The following is a 16,307-nucleotide window of genomic DNA, read 5'->3' as shown; positions in this document are numbered from 1 at the left end:
AAATAAAAACAAGGGTTATGTATCAACCCGCTATATATCATGTTTGATTGTGTCTATGAATTAAAACTCATTTCCTCTCCAAATAACTTGTAAGTTAGTTATAGATTATTTTCAGGTTTAGCTGTGAATTTTTTTAAGTATAGCGTCGTTTATCTTGTTTACATAACGTTGGTAAATTTTGGTTCGACGTTGTGTCGTGATCTTTTTGTTTGGGGATTCTTCTGAGAAATTTTTAATGGTATTTCGATTTACTTTAACATTTGTGCTATTCGTAATACCGTTTATTGTTGGCATTTCCACGTCTTGATTGTGATCTTGTGCTCGTCCAGTATCGTTTAATTGACTCGGTATTTTTGCCAGATCGTTATCTATGCATGTACGGAGATTCAATTATTGCTGTTGTTGTTGTTGTTGTTGTTATTGTTATTATTATTATTATTATTGATGATGATATGCTACACCTGTATGTATAAGGGAAGAGAATGTGGAGATATGTTGTATAATTAAATATTTTATTGTAATTCTTAGACGATTCACAGTTTCTGTGTAAAAATGTGCATGCATCGGGTTGCAAGCCGGTATGTTTACCAATCCAGGATTGTGAGTGGGGAGAGGTTGTGAAATTGATCGATATGGCTGTTCATGTGGCTAAGCAAAAATCAAAAACCTGCACACTCCCAACCACCGTTGGGTCATGTGATAGGGAAAAAAATCGGTCAACGAAAAAGCAGGTACTGGGCAGTGGTGGGCAGTGGCGCGCAGTGGTGACTGGGTGGAGGGCGCCAGTGATGGACCACCGCAGCCATCAAAGAATAAAGAAATTTTATGACAAACAAGTCCAAACCTGCACACCCCAACCCTTATCAGCGTGGGGCATGTGATGGGAAAAATCGTTCGACGAAAAGCAGGTAGCGAGCAGTGTTTGGCGTGAGAAAAATCTCGTCTCGTCGACTCTTGACCGGATGCTTTGTGCACATACAGTTTTGGAGTTTATGACTCCTTATAGCGAACAAGTCCGAGCCTGCACACCCCCAACCATATCAGCGTGGAGCACGTGATGGGAAAAATTGATCATCAAAAAAGCAGGTAGCTATCTCTTGAGAAAATTTTCCCAGCTTATACTGTTGTCGCGTTACATTTTTGCCTGTATGTCACGAGGCGTACATCCCATGAACGATTGGCTGATTGCTTTTTGCTCGGTGGAGGGTGAGCGTGTATCCTTTGATACAAATCCGAATAGCTGTTTGAAACTTCTCTAGCATTTTGAAAAATGTCTCGTGCAGAAACAGGTGTTTGACAAAGTGAGTGGTGGAAAAAGGTGTTCATTCGAAAACCCGAACACTTCAACGAGTTTCTACTTGTGTGTGTACTTTATAAAGTATATATAGTTCTCTCTCTCTCTCTCTCTCTCTCTCTCTCTCTCTCTCTCTCTCTCTCTCTCTCTCTCTCTCTCTCTCTCTCTCTCTCCCTCCCTCCCTCCCTTCCTCCCTCCCTCCCTCCCCCCTCCCTCCCTCCCTCCCTCCCCCCCTTCCCCCCTCCCTCCCTCCCTCCCTCCCTCCCTCCCTCCCTCCCTTTCTCTTTCTATCTATTTTTTCACTTCTTTTTTTGATTTTATTCATTTTATTCATTTATTTTATTTATATCATTCATTTCATTTATTCTAGTTATTTTATTTCTTTTATTTATTCCATTAATTCAATTTATTCCATGTATTCTATTCATTCCATTTATTCTATCTATTTCATTGGGAAAAAGAATTCAATGAGAATCAATTACAAACGTAGTAACGGTACAAAAATAATACAATTTAGAGGGAAGAAGAGAGGACCCTCGCATAATGGCACGTACCACACAACATCTTCTCAACGCAAACTTCAGATAGAGATAATAAGAGAGAAAGAGAAACCCTACACATAACCGGATGTCCCAGTTTCTTTCTCGTAATCAGTCGTAGTGTGTGTGTGTGTGTGTGTGTGTGTGTGTGTGTGTGTGTGTGTGTGTGCGCGCGCGTGTGTGTGTGTGTGTGTGTGTGTGTGTGTGCGTGTGTGTGTGCGTGCGTGCGTGCGTGCGTGCGTGCGTGCGTGCGCGCGCCGTTGTGTGGTCCAGAACTGTCATATATACACTACTATCACTTTATACTAATGTCTTGTTGAATTTGGCTTTTGATGCGATAAGAAATCGTTGGCGTAAACTGTCTTCGAATATCCTCGTACCACTTGAACAATTTTCAGTAGCTTCAAGCATCTGCTTTGATGCCTCTATTTTCAAATTTAATGACAAGATAATTTTCCTTTCTGGATTACTAATGGGTTCCCCCTTATCTCTAATACTAGCAGACATGGTTATGGATCATCTTGACATCCATTGTATAAGAAAATTGCTTTTTTCGCTTCCCTTTCATTTCAGATACGTAGATGACATATTAACAGCTATTCCTAAATCTTACATTCCGCAATTATTACAAAATTTCAATAGCTTTTATCCAAGATTGCAATTCATCATAGAAAGTGAAGTTAGTAAAGAAATCAACTTTTTGGATGTAAAAATCATCTATCATTGAAACTGATTGATACCAAAAACCTACTTCGTTTCGAAGATATTTGAATTATTACTCACATCATCCCAGATCTTATAAAATTGGTACAATAATTAACTTAGTTGACAGAGGTATAAAATTAAGTAATGGCTGTTATCGTGAAAAAAATCTTAAAATAATCAAAGATGATTTAATTAAGAATGGTTACCCATCGGGTTTATTATATATGACTATCAATCAAAGGTACAAAAAAATTCGAGAGCAAAATAACACCTCATTGATTTCAGTCGATAATAACGATTCAACCTTCATTTCCATTCCGTATGTAAATGGATTAATTGAATCATTAAATAGAACGCTTGGAAAATACAACGTAGCATTTGTGGGTAAAAATATCAATGATTTATGCTTTTTTTTTGACACAGGGACAGACAGATTACCATTTGAGAAACAATCAAACTTGGTATACAAAAACTGTTGCAAGAATTGCAACAAGCCGTACATCGGATAAACTACTCGTTGCTTAAATGTACGAATTAATGAACATAAGAACAATTTCTAAGACTCTGATGACCATCGTACTGCATTAACAAAACATGCATTGTGTTTAAATCACCAGTTTGACTTTGATAATGTTCTGATACTGCATAAAGAACTTCGTTATTATAATCGTTTAATTTTAGAAATGTGCAATATTGCTAATCATATTAATTCAGTCAATCTCAGGCAAAACATAGAAAACCCAAGTGAAACTCAAATATTAAATTAATCACTGATATGAATTCGTAGTTATGTTACCGACTGGTTACTTTGTCTAACACTTTTTCTATGTCTCTATTTACTTTCTTCCTTCTTATCTATGTTCACTCTCTACAAGAAATGGGTTTCTATTCTATTTACTAATATCTCTCAAACTCTCTTTCTGTAACGACCTTTGGACAGAGATTTTGGGTGCTCCGAATTTTGACTGGTTCACCGTTTTAATTAAACAACACTTCAATGGAGCGATGGGAAATAAGGAAAAAGTGACAACTAATATAATAAGGCACTGTTTCGTGGATTGGCGTTTTTTTACTTTGTTTATTAATTGATTATGCAATATAAGGTTAGTTTCCCTCACTCGATATCCGTACTTTCATTATATATTATTAAGGCCCGTTCTATTTCTGTTTTGTAGCACGTAATGGGCACGTCCATCCCGTTTCTCTTTTTTCTGTTTTTTTAATGTAAAGCCACTCTACGTATTACGGATAAGACTAAATTGAAATTCGCTAAAGTTAGTTTTTTTATCATGCATTCTCGCTATCATCAGCGAAATACTTGTACAAATTTGTTTTTTGATAGATGTATTAAAGATTTATCCTGAGGATGACTCCAATCCGGGAGTCAAAACGTTGTTATCAAATATTTGTTGTTAATACAAGACCTATATATCCAAGATCCTTCCATAACATAAAGATATCTCACCGCCGCCGCCGTATCAGGAATCCAGCGTATATGCCCTCATACCTTCACAGATTTCCTTCACCCTCCCTCCCGCCCTGCCAGAACCCAGCCGTTCCATCCGCCACCCACCCTCCCCCTATTTAACCCTTCATCCTTTCCTTCGATTTTCGACTTTCGATTTTCAATCTTCGATCTTTCACTTTTGATTTTCGACTTTTGATTTTCAACCTTCGGTTTTCGACCTTTGATCGATCTTTGATTTTTGCAACGTTTATGCTTATATAGCTATGAAGATTCAACCTTTTATCCCACGAATATACCATTATATCTGTTCAGACCTAACCCTTAACCCTTCGTACATGCCCTTATAGCTATGAAGATTCAACCCTTCATCTTACGTATATATCTGTGAAGATTTAACCCTTCACCCTACATATAGGATGCTGCAAAACCTATGAAGACTTGACCCTTCACCTTCTGTATGTATGTGTTACGGGTAAAGCCAAGAATCGGATAAAGCTAGCATTATCCGAATAAAGCTAGCTCTATCCAAAACGACTGTATAAAGTTGTTATGAATGGTCCATTCTGGGCTTTATCCGGTTAAGGCCAGGTTACTCCAAACAATTTTGAAAATATCGAAATTGTTTTTTTTCATAAATTGCTACTGTATACTCGTAGAAATAGTATAGAATTAGTCCCGAAGGTCAGCAAGACCAAGAAGCAGGTATAAAAGAGTGGGGAGCGGTGCGGTAAATCCGGCCACTCGAACGCCTTCGGTAGCGGCAGCTGATGCGTGCCTTCGGATCGTCTTATTGTTTCGTTCCCCTCTATTTCATCTTCGGAATGATGCTGACGAAGACTAGGAAGGAGCTGTGTATGAAGCTGGAATGGATATGTGAATAAAAATCACTTTTTTTACGATTTTTCACGAATAAAAACTTTAAACTGATTTTTCTCCGAACTACGTTTTTTCGCATGGATGACACTCTCATTTCAAAACTATTGCACTTATCGATATGAACCAAACGGCATTTTACTCTTTAGATGTCTGGCTATGGCCTCAAGCAAAACCAGAAATATTCATCATTATTTAAAAAAGTTATAAACAATTAAAAGTGCAAAAAAGGGTAAAAAAAATTCCAAAATCCGGCATTTTGTTTTTTTTTCATTGAAAATGTTTCATTCTGCTTGAGGCCATAGCCAATTTGATACAGAACATGAAACCGTTTTGTTTTTTGCTTTCAGATAATTCGTTTCCAAGAAATGATGTCATCCATTTACTAATCAGATGAGTTTCAGCAGCCATTTTCAAAACCGCCATTTAAAAAAAAGAAAAAAAGTTTTTTTCAAGTAATTTCACATATGTGCTCTCATATGTAAAAAAAATTGATTACTCAACATGTTTTGTACTATGAATAAAATGTATTGAAAAAAATCACGTTTTTTGGAGTAACCTGGCCTTAAGGCTAGCATTAACCAAACACCGCTAGATAAAGCTGTGTCTTCTTCATTATGGAACGAAATATGTAAACAGTAATCGACATTTCGATACGTCTCTCTCTATTTATATTCCGAACGTATGAATGAGCATGATTTTCACCTGTATTGGTACCTAGAGCTATAACTTTTCTATTCTCAGTGCACTCAGTTTAGTCTTGTCGTATGATCACTTACAATCAGTTAACAATGACAGAACCACAACGCGAACAATTTACCGACGAATTCTTAAAATTAGTGAGTTCGAAGTGCTCCAATAGTTTTTATATAAGTGACCTGCAGTATACCGTTTATTTAAATTGTTTAAGAGACGTAAAACAAGCGACTCGTTTGACATAATTACAACGTCGCCACTTGGAGCGGTTTGATATTTTTTCTGTAGGTGGTATTAACAAACTAATTGTGCCTGTGTCAGAAGGTAAATACAATATATAATAATATTCAGAACAGAACCGAAGATTGTGATCAGAGATATAATTTTTCTTTTGCTCTACAGGTGAAATTAATGTCAGATTTTTCATTAAAAATGAAGAAATGTTTGATATTTTATACGAGACTCATCTTTCAATTGGACATGGTGGAAAAAATCGAATGATGAATGAATTAAATAAGAAATATAAAAACGCTACGCAAGAAGTGGTTTCGTTATTTTTAAAATTGTGCGTATCTTGCCAGAAAAAACAGAAGTCAACAAAAAAGGGGCTTGTGGTAAAACCAATCGATTTTTCTGAAATGAACAGCCGATGCCAAGTTGACTTGATTGATATGCAATCCAATGCAGATGGGCCGTACAAGCTTATCATGGTTTATCAAGACCACTTGACAAAATTTGTCCAACTCCGACCGTTACAGTCTAAGAGAGCAGAAAAGGTGGCGAGACATTTGCTCGAAATTTTTTGTATTTTCGGGGCACCGGTCATATTACAATCCAGGGTTGCAAATTTTTTAATGAAAAAGTAATGCACTAACTCTAAGGTTCGTTCAGTTTATAAAGAACCGGGCTTATTATGATGGCATAAAATGATCTCCGTACAAGGCAATGTTTGGTAATGATGCCAAACTTGGTTTGTCGACGACCTCACTGCCCAAAGAAGTATTCCAAAACATTCAGTCTGAAGGGGAACTAGAACGAGTAATGGAAGATTTTAAAGAGAATTGCACAGATACAGATGCTGAAGAAGAGAGAGATGCCGAGAAGTGCAAAAAACGAAAAGAGCGAGACGCAGGGAATTCTCGAGAGGGAGAAGAGCGAGCCGCAGATAGTCATGAGCAGAAATGCAAAATGTGCAGCGGCTACAACGTGATGGTTAATGGCATCTGCGTTATTTGCACAAAAATAAACGATATAAACAAAAACAGGTCTAATGTGAAAGAGAAATTAGAAGTATAAGCAAACAAAATGAAAATTAGATCTAACTCGAATTTTCCTCTGTGCAAAATTGGTGACTCTGTAAGGGTGGTAATTCCAGACGTTGATAGAGGCCGAAGAGATTTTCGAAACATTTTTATGGCGATTGTAGACATGGATAATGAAGGTTTATATAAGCTTGGAAATGAATACGCGACTATCGAAGAAAAGTTTTCGAGAAATCAATTCATGCCATGCAATGCTGAGTTTGTTGACATTCTTAAAGTGTTAGCTGAGAAGAAAACTTTGCGGCAACTCGCAAATAAGCAGTCCAATTCAGGAGGCCAGGGTTATCAGAGGTGTAGTTGCAAGAGCAATTGTCAAACGAATAAGTGCAAGTGCAAATCTTCGGGAGTGCTTTGCAATTCAAAGTGCCATCATAGTTTCTCCTGTGTAAATATGATTTTGAATAATATTCGGATGATTCTTCTCATTCTATAAATTTGACGTAACGCGAGAAGTGTTTGAAATAAATGAATCATATACTGACTAATACTAATAACGTGTATTATTTTTGTTTATTATTTTCCGTCCATAATAACTTCAGAAATAGAGATGTTTCGATGAATATTGTTTACGTTTTCCTTTCGATGATGAAGCAGACACAGCTTTATCCAACAGTGCTTGGATAATATTAGCTTTAGCCGGATAAAGTCCAAAATCAATGATTCTTAACGATTTAACCCAACTTCATCCAAAAACGGTGGGTAAGGCTAGTTTTATCCGGATAATGCTAACTTTATTCAGATTCCGGGCTTTACCCGTAACATGTGTAGTATGTGTACATCCATTTAGAAATCAGGAATTCAATACTTAATCCTTCATACATATACATCCCTATACTCACAAAAATCTGACCTCTTACCGCCTTCCCCCCGACCTCCCAACCAAACCCAAAAATAGGGCTTAGCGCGCAAAGCGCGCACGGGGGCGAAACTTCCAAGTATATATACATTTTTTTACACATATTATATACATTTTATACAAACAATCACGATTTTACCAAATACACAATAGGAAATAATAGTTGAAACGATTTTATCAGCTGTTTGACATTCTGTTTTCTTTTTTCCTGTTCTTTTATTAAACATTGACGCGGAGATGTGGTGAAGGTGATATTCAAAATTATTTATTATTTTTATTTATTAATTTGTATTGTAACGGAAGAAGGACCGTCACAAAGTCTGAACTTGAATTCGAGACAATGCTGTAGTCGTCGTAAGCTTTCGTTATAAAGTATTATTTACTCAAGCAAGTGACAAATGTCGTCAGGGAATATATTGAGGAAATTCGTTTAGTTTAAGCATTAGATAATCACGCATCACGTATTGTATATATGGTAAGTATATGTTAGGGGGCGGCTATTAATTATGTGAAGCGTTTGGGGGGAGGGGAGGGCTCGAGCCGAACCTCACCCAACCGCACGTGGGGGAGAGAGGGGGTCTCGACAAATATCACGTAATTTTTTTTTTTCCCCAAGAAATAGTGTAAAATTGTGAGAAAACTGGGTTAAATTAAGTAAAACGTGTTTCTGTACTAAAATATGGCTAAATCCTATATAATAATAATTATCGCGGTTATGCGAACGCCACAACGCCGCGCTGCGACAATTTGGGCGCGTATTATCCAGCGCCAATATGCAGCGAATTTCGATATTCTCATTACGTTTTCATGCTTTACAAATTTATTCACATACATTTTCGGTTGATCTTTAGCCATTTTCGCAGCGTCTTGATCGAAAGCTACCCGTGCAGACACTGTTGCTGATGTTGGACGGTTTTGAAAATAGTTTTAGAAACACGGACAAGATTTTTTTCTGTAAGATCTGAATTATGACTTTTAAACGTTGGTAAATTTTGTTTTCAGTGACAATAATTTCAGTGCAAGCGCCGGGTGAATCCCTTTTAAGGTCGTTTTCACATACTAATCTGGCTAGGTCCTATTGAAATGACGGGGTTGAAATTTTTTCGCGCGCCGCGCGCCATCCCTACATATCTGTGTATGGGAGGTTGCCTGTTAAGCGGGGATCGTCGCTGTTCGGCGCGACGAAGTGCGCAAATAATTTGATAAGCTCGCTGCCATTCGGTGCGGTTCGCTGCCGTTCGCTGCGGTGCAGTGCGCGTCGACCTTTATTACTTGCTTCGATCCACAAAACGATTCAAATAATTCAGTAGATATATTTTATCGTTATAAGTTCAAGAGTATTCGTCACGTTTTCAGATATTAAAATTGTTGTGGACAGGCAGAAAACAAAATTATAATAATAAGAATAAATAACATTTTACCATTGCTCGTTTATATTTCACGCCAAGGTTAGTTCTTCCCGGGAAAGTGTTTCAGTTTATTCATGTGTACAACGCGTAGAGAAAACGCGCGAAGAGGGAATTTCCCGGGATCCACCGCGATCACGTAGACGCTGTTTACATGAAAATTCCAACTTATTCATAGGTTGATAGCCTTGCTTCCTTCATCGTGGATGAACTCGACGTGCAACGGGCACCGCAAGGTGGGCTCGTTGCCGTGTTAGACGATGACCAGAGAGATCTTTGGGTCGCTGTGGGGACGCTGGACCTCTTTGCGAAAGTTACTTCCGAGTTTTGTTCGTGTCCGGGATGGCACTGTGCCGCCCGGAGCCGAATAGCTAACGAGTGACACGACGAAGGCGGCGATCAAAATAAAATTATTTGAGAACCACGACTGACGCTGCGCGTACACAGGGGACGCTGGGAGGTTGTAAGCTATTCCCGCGTACTGGTATATCAAAACGCGGCGGCGTTTATCGGCGGCGCTAGCGCGTGCTGCCGCGGCTTCCCACCCCTCGCGCGCCCCTTATCAGAGTGGGATCTACGGCTACTGAAGGGAGCGCGCGGCGGCGGAACGTCAGAATTCCGACTACTGTTGAAGAGGAACAACATGTCAAGAGTGACTAATCACATATATTAAGTGCATCATATAAGCCATTTGTAAAAACAAACAAAATTTCATTTTTGATCCTCAAGGGATCGTCTCAGTGTGACACTCCGAAAAATCACTGATTTTTGCGAATTTTTTTTTTAATGTTCACATGAACTAATCGGTCCGGTTTTTTTTTCATAAATAAGTACGTTTATGAAGAATACAAAATGATTTTTTTTAAGTTTATTTATTGAGTGCATCATTGTCGTATAAATTGTTGTAATTTCACGTGAAAAAAAAAGGTGCTGCACGGTTTCCACGATGACGGCCGCAATTTTGATCTGAAAAAAAAATTTCAAAAAGATTATTGATCTGTAGGAAAGTCGCTATCGCGCTATGGAGGGTTTTTTTTTTTTTTTTAAATTTGACAAAATGGTGGCGGTTTGAACAAAAAGTGTCGAATGTGGCCCTTTTTTTCGACAGTTTTTCGTAAAAAAAATAGGAAGTTTTCAAAAAAAAAAAAAAAGCTTCCATAGCGCGATAAAGAATGATGTTTAAAATGTTCTCCCGAAATTGGAACTAGATATCTTTAAAACTCTTCCTTTGAGAGTGGAAACCGTTTTGAAAAACACCATTCTGAGAAAAACGCGTTTAAAGATTGAAGTTGGAAAAGTTTATATAAATCGTTTACTTACGATCAATCGGCGATGCCAGGTCTTGATTTTTTTCTTGGGGGTTTCTCTCGTACGTCTATCCGTGGTGGATGTCAAAAACGAACTGAAATGCTTGGACAGTTTATTCTGCAAGGTTATAGAACCTAAGCACCTTAGTACTCGCGCAGGTAGAAAACCCGTTCCATTTCTACAAGAAACGCTGTAGCGACCGTAATAATTTGAATTTCGATTTAAAAATTTGAGAGAATGTTTAGAACAGTGTATACTATACGATAATGCAAAAAAAAAAAAAAACAATTTTTTGAAAATTTCACACTGAGACGATCCCTTAATCGTTGTGTCCTTGTCCTTGTTGCACACAACAATAAATATTTTGCAAGTTTCCTCACACTATTAATTCCATTGCAATCAACCGCACCGTGGGGTTCAGCCATTCGATCTTCGGCGGCTGCCATGTAATTTACAAATAGACTATCCCGCTATTTTATATCTCAAACGCAGTCTGTCAAATTTTTGTAAAATCCAACTAGACTTACAGGAGTCGCCCGGGAAGCGAAAGGACCCGGGTTTGTATCCTGGTCCGGTCCAAACCATGAAACAGTTTTTCTGGACCTGCCAAAATGCACGTCATACTATACAGGGTGGAGCATTCAAAGTGTGACAAAGCAATAGTACTCAAACTATTGATGATACGCAAGAAAGTTTCAGATGAAAGTTACGTTGTTCGAGAAGGCCATCATACTGGATCATCTTATTTCTTTTTCGGTGGAGGCACTGAAACTACGTCAAGGTTAACGCCACTTTTTTAAGAGTAACAATGTATTTTTTTTTCTACAACATTATTACCGACGTTGAGGCAAATTCAGTGATCTACAATACAAGGTCATTCTAGGCACGCGAAGTACGAAATTAGTCGAAAAATCGAATCGAATCAAAACAATTATATTCAAAGGATTTACTAACCTTGGCTTGTGTCTACTTACAGAAGATGCTCGAAGTGATAACCCTCGACTTGTAAACAATTGTCAATTCGCTGATGAAATGACCGTCCAACTTCAGCCAACATTTGTGGTGTAATTTCAGCACATGCTCGGGCTGTATTCTTTCTTTCATGTCGTCAAGCTTGGTAGGTGCTACCGCGATTACGTGTTCTTCGACAAAACCCCATAAAAAGTAGATCACTGAATTAGCCTCAAGTTCAGTAATAATGTCGTAGAAAAAAAAAATACATTGTTCCATTTAAAAAAGTAGCATTGACCTTGACGTAGCTTCAGCGCCTTCACCGAAAAAGAAATAAGATGGTCCAGTATGACGGCCTTCTTGAAGAACGTAACTTTCATCTGAAACTTTTCTTAGAATCATCAATAGTATGCGTACTATTGCTCTATCACACTTTAAATGCCCCACCCTGCATAATAGACTGGCCCTTAGTAAGGATCAAGTTCAATTTTCATTAGACGGCCCTTCAAAACAGTTTCAAATCAATAAAAAAATTTACGTTAAATCCCAACTGTATCCGTTCAGAGGAAAGGGTGCCTTTCAATATGAACTTATCTTAAGAAAACTATATTTTGTTAAGATCATTGTAATACTTTCTTTTGAATCCTTTTTATGCGTAACACTTCTTTAGCATCACGATGATGAATAAGCTCGGTACTATTTCAGTATTATATTTACTTTGTCAAAATCTTTAAATCTATTTATAGTCCAGTCCAATCCGTGATTTGACCGTGCATTTTTGGTAGGCAGCGATTTTTTTTTTCGTATCGTAGGGGGGTCAGCCGTGAGTGTAAAACCAAGTTTTCGGGACGGGGGGTGTTGTCATTAGGCCGCTATCTTGAAATTAAGGGTGTAATTCTTTTTTTGATATGTCTTCGTAATCGTGAGGGTGATACAAATTTCGTGAAGAGCATTTTTGTATCTTACACAATCATTTATAACTTTCTTTTATAACTTTTTCATCTGAAATCAATAATAAACAGATTATGAGCAGAAAAGACGATAAATAAGGAAACGAAGTACTTTAAGGTGAGATAACTCAGAAAAAATTTCGAAATTGTACTATCCTCAAGCAAATTTTTCTCGCTAAAATATGATATGCGTAGCTCATATCGCCAAAATGAACGCGTAGCCGTTCAAAAGTAAATGGCTAAAGTGAATTTTAATTTCACATTAATAGCCACTTACAGCATATGTGTGTACATACCAACAAGCTTCACACACAAGTCTAAAATGTGTCTCTGCGACGAATTCCAAATGTAAACAAATTCAATGGCACACGAAAACAAAAACAATTTCGAAATACAGGTGATGAGAGAAATTAATGACAGTGTAGTCAGGGCGGCTAGGTGGTCTAGTGGAGTAAGTCTCCGGCAAAGCATCTCTAGATACCAGGTTCGATTCCTGGCTCCGTCGTTAATTTTTCAACTCACCTAAAAAAATTTCGAAATTGTACTATCCTCAAAAAAAAATAACTCAGAAATTTCAAATCTTACAACAAAAATGCTTCGTAGCTTTTTTATAGAGCATTTCCTAATAAACAATTAGACTCATTAGTTTTTTTCATTCGGTTTGTTCTTATTGATGTTTTAGCATTGCGGAAGGAAGAGAGTAAAGAACAAGTGAGATATTTAGGTATTGAAAAATTGTTGTTAATTTTATTTCGAGTAATATTTTATTTTATTATGATGTTATTATGTTTTAAATTATTATTTTCTGTTTTAGTCAATATATTATTAAAATTGAGCTCTTTTCTACACTACCGTCGATGTAGAGTCGTAGGCGCGTTTTTCTCTTTTCGCGGTATCACCTGCAGGCCTAATCCACGAGTATTCTTTGCAAAACTACTCAATTCTCCTTCGTTTCGAAGGGACGTGCTAGACGTTTTAACATCACTGCATGAAGAAGATACCGAGGACGAGTGTCCTTTACTGTTACCTGCCGAGACAAACGAGATTCATATCGGCGGTGACACAGAATATCTCATAGACGAAGAACCTATGATTTTCATCGATGACAACTTGTCTACCGGAGATGATCCGCAACCCGGCCCTTCAAAACGAAGGAGAGTTGAGTAGTTTCGCAAAGAATATTCGTAGATTGACCTACAGGGGATACACAAAGAAAAAAAAATGCACCTACGACTCTACCTCGACGGTGGTGTGGAAAAGGACTCAATGCTGACCGGTCCCAGACATGGCAGCAGGGCCATTTTGTGTTCTCCTATGAATGACACGACGACTTGTATGTATGAACTGTGGGAGATGTGTCCTGATAGGTTTAATGTCGTGAGATCCCCTATTATTACGGGTATGGAACATTTCTAGTGATCGGAGTCATTCCTCCTTTCGACCCTAATGAAAATGTTCCTTTTGTTAAATCATACAATGTTTTGAAAGCATTCAGCGTGTAATTTATTACAACGATTTATTCTGTACATTGGATAAAATATCTAAGAAATCACATAATAAAGTACGAAAGTGCAAATCATCTGAGATACATGAAAAAAAGGCATGGTTGTTTCAATAATGATTTTGGTGTACCTCACTAAACAGTTGAGTAAAATATACCAGATAATCTAGTTACATTGGACCTGGTGAAAATTACCAGACGTCTGGTAGGACGTATTAAACCAATAGTGAAGGTTGTAAGGAGCATCCTTATGTGTTTTACTAGACATATGATAATATGAACGAAGATTCTTGAACGTGCAACTATTCAATCTTCAGAAATTTAAAACAGATAGTAAATACTTGCTAGTCGTATTTCACTGAATCCATCTCTTATACTAACATAATCTACATGGGAGTGTTATACGACAAATATTATATTTATAATTCATGATATGCAGGTTACAATTAATTTGCTTTACCTCCTTGCTTGACTTAACCGTAACTTATTGTTAACTTTTACCTCCGTAACTTATATTAACCTTTACTCTGTCACATGGGGTCCTTCGTGCTTGCGTGATTTCGTGTCATGTATACATTTAATAAACTAGACGACGTGCAGCGTTCTCCCAAAATGAATAATCGAATGCACAAACTATTGGATCTTCAATTAAATGCGCCGGAAAAAATAACTAAACTGTTTGAGTGAGACCAAATATATTTTCAAGTTGACATAAATAAAATCTCGTCACTCGATCTGTATGGTATTTTCAGCTAACCCTTATTCGGTACACTAGATAAAAAATCACACAGTCAATTATATACTGAACTACATGAATTTTGATCTAGAACATCTGGTGATTCATGCTTTTGTAATTTATTATGCGACTTCTTACATCTTTCATCAAATTTACAAGATAAATTATGTAATAAATTACACATTGAATTCTTCAGAAATATTATGCGACTTGACACATACACATTTTCATTAGGATAAGGTTACTGGCACGGATTTTACCGCCTTTTGTGATTCATCAACTTGATGCATTTTAAAACTTACATGGTTTTGATTCTTGATCGCATGAAGTAAAAGGTAATGTAACATGTTTCTTTGTGAGTCGATTCAAACGAATTTCTACACAATACGAAATATGTAAAAAATATTTCAACAATATCACAACGTTTCAGATTCATTACACAATTTCAGGAATATACTTCTCAAATGTTTCTGGAACATTGCAATTGCAATGTAATATTTACAATATTTAAGAAACGTTTCAAAAATATGTCAACTGTACCTGATATTTTTGCAATGTTTCGAAAATATCTCAACTGGAACATAACATTCGCATTAGGGTGCTTTTTTTGGACTGTTTTTTTTTCGGTCCCATAATGAGATTTTGTTGGAAATACAACAAAAAAAATTCCCTGAAAGTTTGAGCCCTTAATATTAATATTAAGTGCTCGCCCAAGGGATGTAAAGATTTCCCGCTTAAAATACACGTAAACTTTAATTTTTTTCTTTAAAACATCTACAGAGGCATTTTATGGTATAGTCTAGGACATCAGTAGGTTTTCTTCGGAATGAAGTGCTCTACAAAAGTGCTCATTGCGGTGAAGTCGTAACTCACACCGGCGAGGTCGTACGGGCCACCCAAACCCAATTTTTTCATGAAATTCTTGTTTCTTTGCCCCTATCTCGTAAATGACAAGAGCTACAAAAAAAATATTGAACAAATTTGTAGAAAATTTGATTTCCTACAAAAAAGTTCCAGAGAACCAAATTGCTAACATCGATATTTATTGAGATATTGGGCTTTTAAGGTGAGGAAGTATGGAGTTTTCATGAATTATTGAGTTAAATTGTCGAATTATTGATTTTTCATTTTGAATTGTAAACTTTTTTGCGTGAAAATGAATGGCTGTTAAAAAAATATTTATGCCTGAGTACAATTTTCATCTTAAAAAAATAAAAATTTATTTAATGGTGCTTTTAATGAATTATAAAGATGTAAGGAATAACAAAAGATTGAATCACAGTAAATGTATTTTCTAAAAATACAAATAAAACAGTTCAGGAAATTTTTTTCTCCGAGTAAGTTGATTTTGTACACAATGGATACTGCGAACGATGATGTTGTATACTGTTTGAAAAATGTTCTGCCTTTCATCTTCATTATGAGTTAAAGCTTCATTAAATTTCTGAGTAAGAGCGACTCCTCGTTCAGCAATATCATTCACAACTTTTAACTTTTTAAATTTGCCAAGACATTTTTGGTAATCAGGATTCTTTTCCCGTGTGTAGTTCAGTATTTAAAAATTCATAAGGAAGGTTAAACTGTGTAAAAATGAACGATAAATTTGGAGTTACAAAATCACTGATATTTTTATCGGCAAGAGAAGAAATTAGATTATAAGGCACTGAACAACGCTTATTTGGTTTCTTGAAAACTTCGTTAC

The 16,307-nt window shown here is 36.8% G+C and overlaps 2 protein-coding genes across 5 annotated transcripts in view; one reads left to right on the top strand and one right to left on the bottom strand.

Moving 5' to 3' along the window:
• The window catches only part of LOC124187809, a 340,932-nt gene that overhangs the window by 109,955 nt on the left and 214,670 nt on the right, over nucleotides 1-16,307 (top strand). The gene's annotated exons all lie outside the window — the stretch shown is intronic.
• LOC124178173 (carbohydrate sulfotransferase 11-like) overlaps nucleotides 1-16,307 on the bottom strand; it is a 67,427-nt gene that overhangs the window by 36,008 nt on the left and 15,112 nt on the right. The gene's annotated exons all lie outside the window — the stretch shown is intronic.

This window comes from Neodiprion fabricii, chromosome 1 (assembly GCF_021155785.1).
Source record: "Neodiprion fabricii isolate iyNeoFabr1 chromosome 1, iyNeoFabr1.1, whole genome shotgun sequence".
Lineage (NCBI taxonomy): Eukaryota > Metazoa > Arthropoda > Insecta > Hymenoptera > Diprionidae > Neodiprion > Neodiprion fabricii.
This window is presented reverse-complemented; position numbering and strand designations above follow the sequence as displayed.